This window comes from Sinohyriopsis cumingii, chromosome 5 (assembly GCF_028554795.1).
Source record: "Sinohyriopsis cumingii isolate HCF-2022 chromosome 5, ASM2855479v2, whole genome shotgun sequence".
Classification (NCBI taxonomy): Eukaryota; Metazoa; Mollusca; class Bivalvia; order Unionida; family Unionidae; genus Sinohyriopsis; species Sinohyriopsis cumingii.
Genome location: NC_142965.1, coordinates 6,526,237 through 6,535,087, shown reverse-complemented (window position 1 = coordinate 6,535,087; position 8,851 = coordinate 6,526,237). Strand labels below are relative to the sequence as shown.

Below are 8,851 nucleotides of genomic sequence, written 5' to 3'. Positions count from 1 at the left end.
TTCACTATATTGAATGTGTTATGTACAGGTGGAGCCCATATTTCCACAGACATGGTACACACAGGAATAAAATATATCGATATGTTGTTTGCAATATGTGCAAGAATTAAATGGCCTCTGCCCCTTTTTTTTGCAGTCAAGCTTCACAAGTAAAACTCCATTACCCAAGAGTTCTGAAATTTAATTTTGTTTCCTAAATCACCTTCAGAAATGAATAACACTTGAACAAGATTCTGACAAATAAAATAATCATGCATTCCATTGAATATATGGAATAAAGTCCGACTTCAAAGAAACGTTGCGGCTGTCAGTAATCTTTAATACAGATGGCTTAAACATTCTCATTCAAGGCAATCATATGTAATAACTTTTTTTGCCTACACACATATAGCATCTGTTTGATTTACCAATATTGGGTTGTTCCACTTCGTAAATTTTTGGCCTATGCAAATTAGCACTGTGGGCTCACTCACTGCAGTCTTCAAACACATCACACTATTTTGAGCCAGTTAAGTAATAAATGAAATTGTGGCTTATACCTGACCACTATGCCTTTCAATTGCCTCTATTTAAATTGCCCAAAGGATAGTTTTACATCAGCTCCAATCAAGATTGTTTACCGTTTAGACATGCTACATGTAATGAGCATACATACTCATTGTTTCCCCTTTACCCTCAGTTATGCTTCAGGGACCCCCAAAATTTTAATTTGACCCCTAGTTTTGATACCTAAGTTTGTTTTTTTACATAGTCTGACCCCAATTCTGACAACAAGGGGATTTTTGACTCTCAGTCATTCATTGCAAGGTGATACACTGATACTGGTGTTTTTTTCTCTTTCTTTTATCAAAGATTACTGAAAATTATGTTTTGAAACAATCGTGTCAGGGGTTTTAGGAGTAAAAATGTGTGTTTTTAACATGACATTCCATGTTATGGGAAGTCAACATTTTGAAAATAATTTCCACATTTCATCAGCGAGATTGATGTCTTCTCAGGTAAATTAGATTTCTTGGGACAAGCCCAATGGGCACTTCACTTAGAATACAGGAGGAGCCCGATCTGAAATTAGGGAGGCCCCAGGCATCAGGGAATCAGATTTTTTAGCACTGTACCAGGCCAAATGTGGTATTATGTAAAGAAGGAAGAGAGTTCCTTCCTCATTTTTTGCAGAATTAAATGTGTTTTCCTTCTTTGGGTTCCTCTGGTCTCAGAAGAAGTTTACCATAATTTCTTTGGAGACTCTTAGGGTTAGTGGGACCCTCCTAAGATAGGTGATCTTAAGGTTAGTGGACCTCCTTCCAAGTGAGATTACAAATGGGTGAGTTGCATCCTCTTGTTACAGAGCAGCAGCACCTTCCCCATTCTTTGAGGGTCCAGAGCAAGTTGCACTCTCCTATGAGGTAGGAGCAGCACACTCTTTTCCACTAGGACAGAGTGAGTCACATCCTACCCTTGGGGTGGAGTAGCATGGGGGCTGCACCCGCTTTTGTCCAAATAGGCAAAGAGTGAGTTGTGCCCCCCCCCCCCATGATATAGGAGCAGCAGTACACTCTACTTGCCAACAGCTGAAAGTGAACCCATCCCAGCACTAAAAAAGAAAAAGAGATGTGCCCTCCCCTTATTGAGGAGCAGCACCCTCCTTTGTCCAGAAGGGTAGAGAGTTGCCCCCCCTCCCATGAGTAGCAATCCCCCATAAGAGGGAGTAGCACCCTTTCAAACTTCAGGGCGTGTTGTTGGCAATGGGATTGTGCTCAGATATCAGATCTAATTCTGTCAGGTGTCTGGGGAAGGGTCTTCCTACAGCTCTGAGTTGCCTAACAAATTTATGCCTGATGACTGGGCACTGGGACCCAGTCACAGGGCACCAGTCTTTGGTGGCACTACACTAAACGCATAGGGATTGGGCCAAGTCTTCCCTCATCTCCAGGCTACTGTTTTGTCCTGCAGGGGTGGGTGGGAATTGGATTACAGGGATTTGGGGCCTTCCTCCATAGCAGTGCATTAGGCCCTTTTCCTACACAGAGCCATGGACGTTGTGTCTTACGGTTTTAGACCTACTTTGTCTTATGAGGTCTAAACAGAGGGAGGGTGGACTTTCTTTCCCAAAGTACTCTAAGCAGGCAGAGGGTCACCCTCAGCCACCAATGGAGGCCATTGCTTGTAACAGTCTGTTAACTCCACAGGAATGGTTACCAGGGCAAGTTTCTCCTCCCACAAAGTTTTGCCCTAGCAGAGAGAGACTGGGTCACACTAAGTCCTGCCTCCCAGTGTTAGACATGAAGAGGAAGAGGAATCCTGATCATTTGATGAAGGAATGAATGAGGTTTACCAACTCATGCTTAATAATCTGTGTCCCATACCTTAATAATCTGTGTCCCATACCTTAATAATCTGTGTCCCATACCTACAGGTTTAGATTTTTCCCCAGTTTGGAGACATTTTCTGGGGCAAACTTGAAACCAGATATCTTACTCCTTTCTCACTTGGTTAAAGGCAATGTCTTTTCCTGCAAATTAAAGGTTCAGCTAATATTTCAGCCTCCACCATTTCTAGGTGGATTGCATTTACTATGAAGAGAGCTTACCAGTCCCGTAGTGTTCAGGTCTTTTAACCAGTACCCCATCTATTGTACATTTGTACTTTGATTGTGAGTGGCTGTTAATTATTGGATCCAGGATGCAACTCATGGGGGTGGAGGGGGGTTTAACGGTCAAATATGTTTATTCACAGGAAATATGGACTCATCTGAGCACCTGAATAACATTTACAGTAGGTAATGGAGAGTAATCATACTGGTTTTGTCTTACAAGGATGTCTAGAATGACCAGGATTTGATGAAAATAAAGAAATGCACTTATTTGTGAGGACATCCATATGTGGTTAGGAAATGTAATGACACTATATGCCCCAAAGTCAAGAGGTCATGATGTTATTGAAAATATATGGACTTTATAATGCCAGATTGAAAATATATGGACTTTATAATGCCAGATAGAAAATATATGGACTTTATAATGCCAGATTGAAAATATATGGACTTTATAATGCCAGATTGAAAATATATGGACTTTATAATGCCAGATTGAAAATATATGGACTTTATAATGCCAGATTGAAAATATATGGACTTTATAATGCCAGATTGAAAATACATGGACTTTATAATATCAGATTAATTCTGTTGGTTGTATTCTGAAAGTATAACTACCTTCTTTCCTTTCAGTTTGTTTTCTACAACTCTATCGCTTTATTTTGTACTACAGCAGCTGGATGTCAATTGATTGTCCGCCCACCAAGGTTCTTATCCTTTAAGTACTGGTAGTTTTTCCAGTACCGTATATACTCACTTATAAGCAAAGGCCAACTGCAAACTATACAGATCCATATCTGCAGTCATATATGTTGGCTTTGTTGACATTCCTTAGCCCCATCCCAGCATGTATGGCTGGTTAGAGCATAGAAATGACACCCTGTTTTTCTAAAAGTGTATTTGGTGTGGGTTGGCAGATCTGGGTCTGTGTGGTTTGTTAGGAGTAATTAGTAGAACAAGTAACATAGACTCTGATCTGTAAGCATGTTATACTGTATCAGATCAGAATAATTTTTTCTTTTTGCAATTTGACTCAACTTAAAAATGAGTACATATGGTAATCTAACATGCACAGGCATCTTAATTTGTTACCAGCTGTACCTTAATTACTTGGATATTGTCATCCTTAGAAATGGTTGACAGTAGTGAACAATGCTTTGTAACATGCCCTAATTACCTGAAGCATCCTCCTCGTCAAATGTTCATTAGCTAATTGGATGTAAATACCCAGAGATTGCTTTGTAACGTTCGTGTCCAAATGTCACACCAGATTAATCGGATTCAAATGCCATGATTCTGAGAATGGATAGTTGATTTTATTTCATAATTAATATATTTGTTATAAGTGATTATTGGCTCTTTTCATAAACTCGTACTTGTTAACACTTACTATTCTTCATTCCATTCATTTGATTCTTGATGAGTTTATATGTGTGCTGATCTTTAATTTTAGAATGCCTAAATTATTTGCAAACCCAATTATTACACACAGAAGCAGGTGTGGATCCCATTTTTATTGTTTTAAAAAAGGCCAAGAATAGGCTTTTATTTGCTTTGCATTAAAAAATCACGACAAAATTGGTAAATGAAAGCCTGTTAGTTTTGTGATTGGAATGTCAGTCAGCCAGCAGAAATTTGAAATCGTCATCATTTTATTTGAAGGTTTTGAAAGGAAATCATTATATTTTGTAAGATTTTCTTGAACAAAAATATTTTTCCAATGGCACAGTACGCAACTAAATATCAATCAAGATGTAATAAATGCCTACTGGTGAAAACACTATGAAAGAAATGCTGATTTAAAAGACTTATTAAGTGACGTTCATGTTTTAGTTTTATATTTTATTGGATTTCATTGTGATTTGCCCGTATCTATTCAGATGTGTCAGGAATCATTGATCTATTACATTGATGTCCACACATGTTCCTGTGGAAATTTAATTAACTGTTAACTGCGGTATTCACATGTAGGAGAGGTTCGATACTATCCGTAATGAAGAGAAGAAAAGTTTTGGGAATGCAGATAGAGCTTTTATTTATTAAATCAATATAACAAGCCATATTTAAAATTGCATATGAAAACAAACATGAAATTATTCTGCTTTATGAAGAAGAAAAAATTGATTAAAGCTTACCAACTCATTGTCATACAATTTCTGTATTTTAAATATAGGAAGTCTTGTAAATGACCAAAGAACCAAATAACACATAGTATTCATAATATACTTGAGATGTATATAGGAAACAAGAATTTGTAATAACATGCTCAAATTGTTGTGCATGAATTCAGATACAAAGTCAGTTTAAAATTTTGAATGTCAGACCAGAAATGCAGAAAAACCAATGTTTGTAGCTGAAAAGTATGAAAAATTTATTTTCAAACATGATTGTTGTAGATCATGAAGATGAGATTGAAAAATGTTTACAGGAGCAAAATGAATATTATAATTACAGAAAGTGTTGATAGAATTAACAATTCCTATTATTACCTCCTTTTTCTAATTACTAGATATAAATTTCTACCGAAGGCTAAGAACAGTCCATGACATTATAGTTTGTAATTTCACACCTAATAATAAGAGAATTATAATTTCTTAGAACTTGAGTAAGAGAAAATTGAAACAATGAGAACAGTGCTTTTGGTCATATTATCACTTTACTTACTAGCTTATGAGAATTAAGAACCCAGAATCTTCAAAATGGTAAAATTTAAAATTTAAATAGAATATGATTGATTACATATAATGATGAGAAGAAACACCATTGATTTGCAGTTTGCTCGAATCTGCCTTCTAGGAGTCACCGATGTCTTCTCAGTGCTATAATTTATCAAATGTTATATGTATCAAATTGACATTGGGAAACAAAAATTGAACTGACTTATCGTGTCCATGTTACCAGGTGTTATCTGTCCCTGATTGAAATAGAGTTGGCTTACTTGTCTTCTGCTTTTGCACTGAAGGAAACAGGATGATACTGTAGTATTTAGGCAGCATATCAAGTAGGATACTGAAATATTTGGGCAATATATTGAGTATGATACTGTTATATTTGGGCAATATATCAAGTATGATGCTGTTGTATTTGGGCAGTATGTCAAGTATGATACTGTAGTGTTTGGGCAATATATCAAGTATGATACTGTTGTATTTGGGCAATATATTGAGTATGATCCTGTTGTATTTGGGCAATGCATCGAGTATGATTCTGAAGTATTTGAGTAATACATCAAGTATGATACTCATGTAATCTGGATACACATAAAATATGTATTAGGAAATTGGTCAGGTATGAAACTAGTAATCAAGCAATACATCAGTATGACACTAGTGTTCAGGCAATACATCAAATGATAAGTACTGATGTATTTGGGCAATACATCAGTATAACACTAGTATTCAGGAAATACATCAAGTATGATACAGTACTGTAGTATTTGGGCAATACATCAAATATGATTCTGTAGTATTCAGGAAATAGATCATGCATGATACTATTAGTATTCAGGCAATACATCAAGTACAATACTGTAGTATTCAGGCAATATATCAAGTATGAGACTAATATTCAGGAAATACATCAAGTTTGATACCGTAGTATTCAGGAAATACATCAAGTATGAAACTGCAATATTCAGGGAATACATCAAGTATGATTCAGTACTGTAGTATTTGGGCAATACATCAGTATAACACTGTAGTATTCAGGAAATACATCAAGCATGATAAAATACTTTAGTATTTGGGCCATGCATTAAGTATGATACTGTAGTATTCAGGAAATACATAAAATATGATATTGTAGTATTCAGGAAATAGATCAAGTATGATACTGCAATATTCAGGCAATACATCAAGTATGATACTGTATTATTCAGGAAATACATCAAATATGATACTGTAGTATTCAAGAAATACATCAAGTATGATGGTACTCTAGTATTTAGGCAATTCATTAGGTATGATACTGTAGTATTTAGGCAGTACATCAGATATTATACTGTAGTATTCAGGAAATATATAAGTTTTGCAGATGTTTCTTAACAATACATCTTGAAAGACTAAATATTCACATTTATTTGGAACAATTTATCAACCTAAAAAGATTTTTTAAAACATTTTTAGTAGAACTAAACTTTTAATCAGCATTATGCAGCCAGGATTAGGCTAATGTGTCACTAAATCTTATGTGTGTTCCATGGACAGGCCAAATTGGCTGCTGTATTGTGTGCTTAGGCAAAATTCTTTGACTCGGATTACCCCCAATAAAAATACCAAAGTCGTTACACATAAACATGATAAAGTGTGACTAGCATAATCAAACCAAAATGTTCTGCATCTTTAATTTGCACCAGTAATTTTATTTATGTAATAATGTACACCCTTACAATTTCATAAATTCCATGAGAGAACCTGACTTGCTAATACGGTTCATGCAGTTGTGTTGAGACATCATCATCATTAAAAACTAGGTGATTGTGTCTAAATTTTATGAATGACAGGCTTTAATTAATTTTTGCACTAAAGTTTTGTGCATGTGTCTTTCATGTTCAGATGGTATGGTGTAGTAACAAGAATCCGTTGCCTGGTGACCTCGGACAAGTTGGACATTTTGCTTCTTAAGTAAATTTATTCATTTGACCATAAGAATTAGTATGTGAAGGAAAATTACATGTTTTAGTGCAGTCCTGTGAAATGTGTACTTGAGGCATTTAAACCGCTTGACATTATGAAAAATCAGAGAATGATTTGCCAAATACAGCACAATGGTGTATTTAAAGATAAGTGTTTCTCTTATAAAGAAAGAAAGAAAATAATGCTGCTTGATAAAGGACTTGTACATTATTGGTGAAAATTTCATAAAAAATTACAAGAAACATTGAATTTATAAAGATTTCAAATGTATAATGTTTTATAGTGCAAACTTCATTAGTGATCCATTGAGAGGAAAGATAAACATTCACACAGGCCAGGAAAATTTGATTCTCCAGGATGCCATTCAGATTTCTTTTATCAACTAGTTGATTGACATATGCCATAGTTATACAACAGCTGAGCTTTTTCAGACCTTGCCAAACAATGGTTGCTGTGATCCACCCATTCACTGACCTTGGCTTGTGCATTTAGCTTTACATGCATTCATTAAAGTTGAGGGGTTCATTAGGTGATGGACTGTACCTGCCTTCATGAAGTTATATCAATTTCCATAACTGGGACCCTTGTCCGACAGCAATACAATTTCTTACATTTGTCAAACTCACTGTACAGATAATATTTTTAAAAGTTTGCTTACTAGACTATATTAATTTTGTTTGCAATGACACAGACATTGGTTAAACAACTTTCTGCCATATAATATCATAATGAAAAAGAATGTTCACATATATCATAACAATGATTTGTAAATGTCCATCCAGTAAGGAAATGGCATAAACGTAAGACCTATCAATTTTTTTAAAACAAATTTTAATAATTTCATATCCAGAAGGTGATTGGTTTGGTTTGGTGATTTACAGCACAGTAACAAAGGTTGGGTATTTAGTGCAGTAGCAATTAGAGTAAAATACCTTGCCCATGGACATACCATGATATCCAGTCCATCACAGACATACCATGATATCCAGTCCACCACGGACATACTGTGATATCCAGTCCAAGCTGATCTGATAGTAGAATTTGAGTCCACACCCAGTCTTCAGTCGGAGATGCTAACCATCAACATGGCTTATACCAAAATGTGAACAAGTAAAGAATGATGGAGATGATTCTACCATGTAATCATGAAGACAGTACTTGACTCACGATTAAGAATTGAAAGAAAGTTGTAAAGGATAGTATGATTTCACAGACTACAAATGTGCATTGTAAGATTTGCAACAAGTCATGGCTTATTGTTACAAGTGATTTAATGCAGATTCCTTCATGATTAATGAATTCAGAATTGTTAATTATTTCTTTCTAGCATGGGCAAGTTTTTTGTTCAAATTTTAGACAATTATTACATGGTCTTATTTCTCCAGTGATTGTTTAGTACTCTACCTATGGTGCAAAATATGTATCAGAATTTATGGAGCTGTTCATTTAAAGCTAGTTTTCAAGTGGGAATCAGTAACCTTGGGAAGTGGGAGTTTACAAAAGTCGAGGCTGTTATAGTTTTCTAAGTGTAATTTATTGCCCAAACTGCAGCCCTGACATCTTTGATTGACTACTTTGTAACAGCTCTATGATCTGATAGCTAGTGGCCCATTTACAGCCGAAC

General features: G+C 35.5%; 1 protein-coding gene across 1 annotated transcript in view; it reads left to right on the top strand.

Annotated features, from left to right (window-relative positions):
- LOC149798570 (diacylglycerol kinase delta-like) overlaps positions 1 to 8,851 on the top strand; it is a 241,883-nt gene that overhangs the window by 57,205 nt on the left and 175,827 nt on the right. The window lies entirely within an intron of this gene.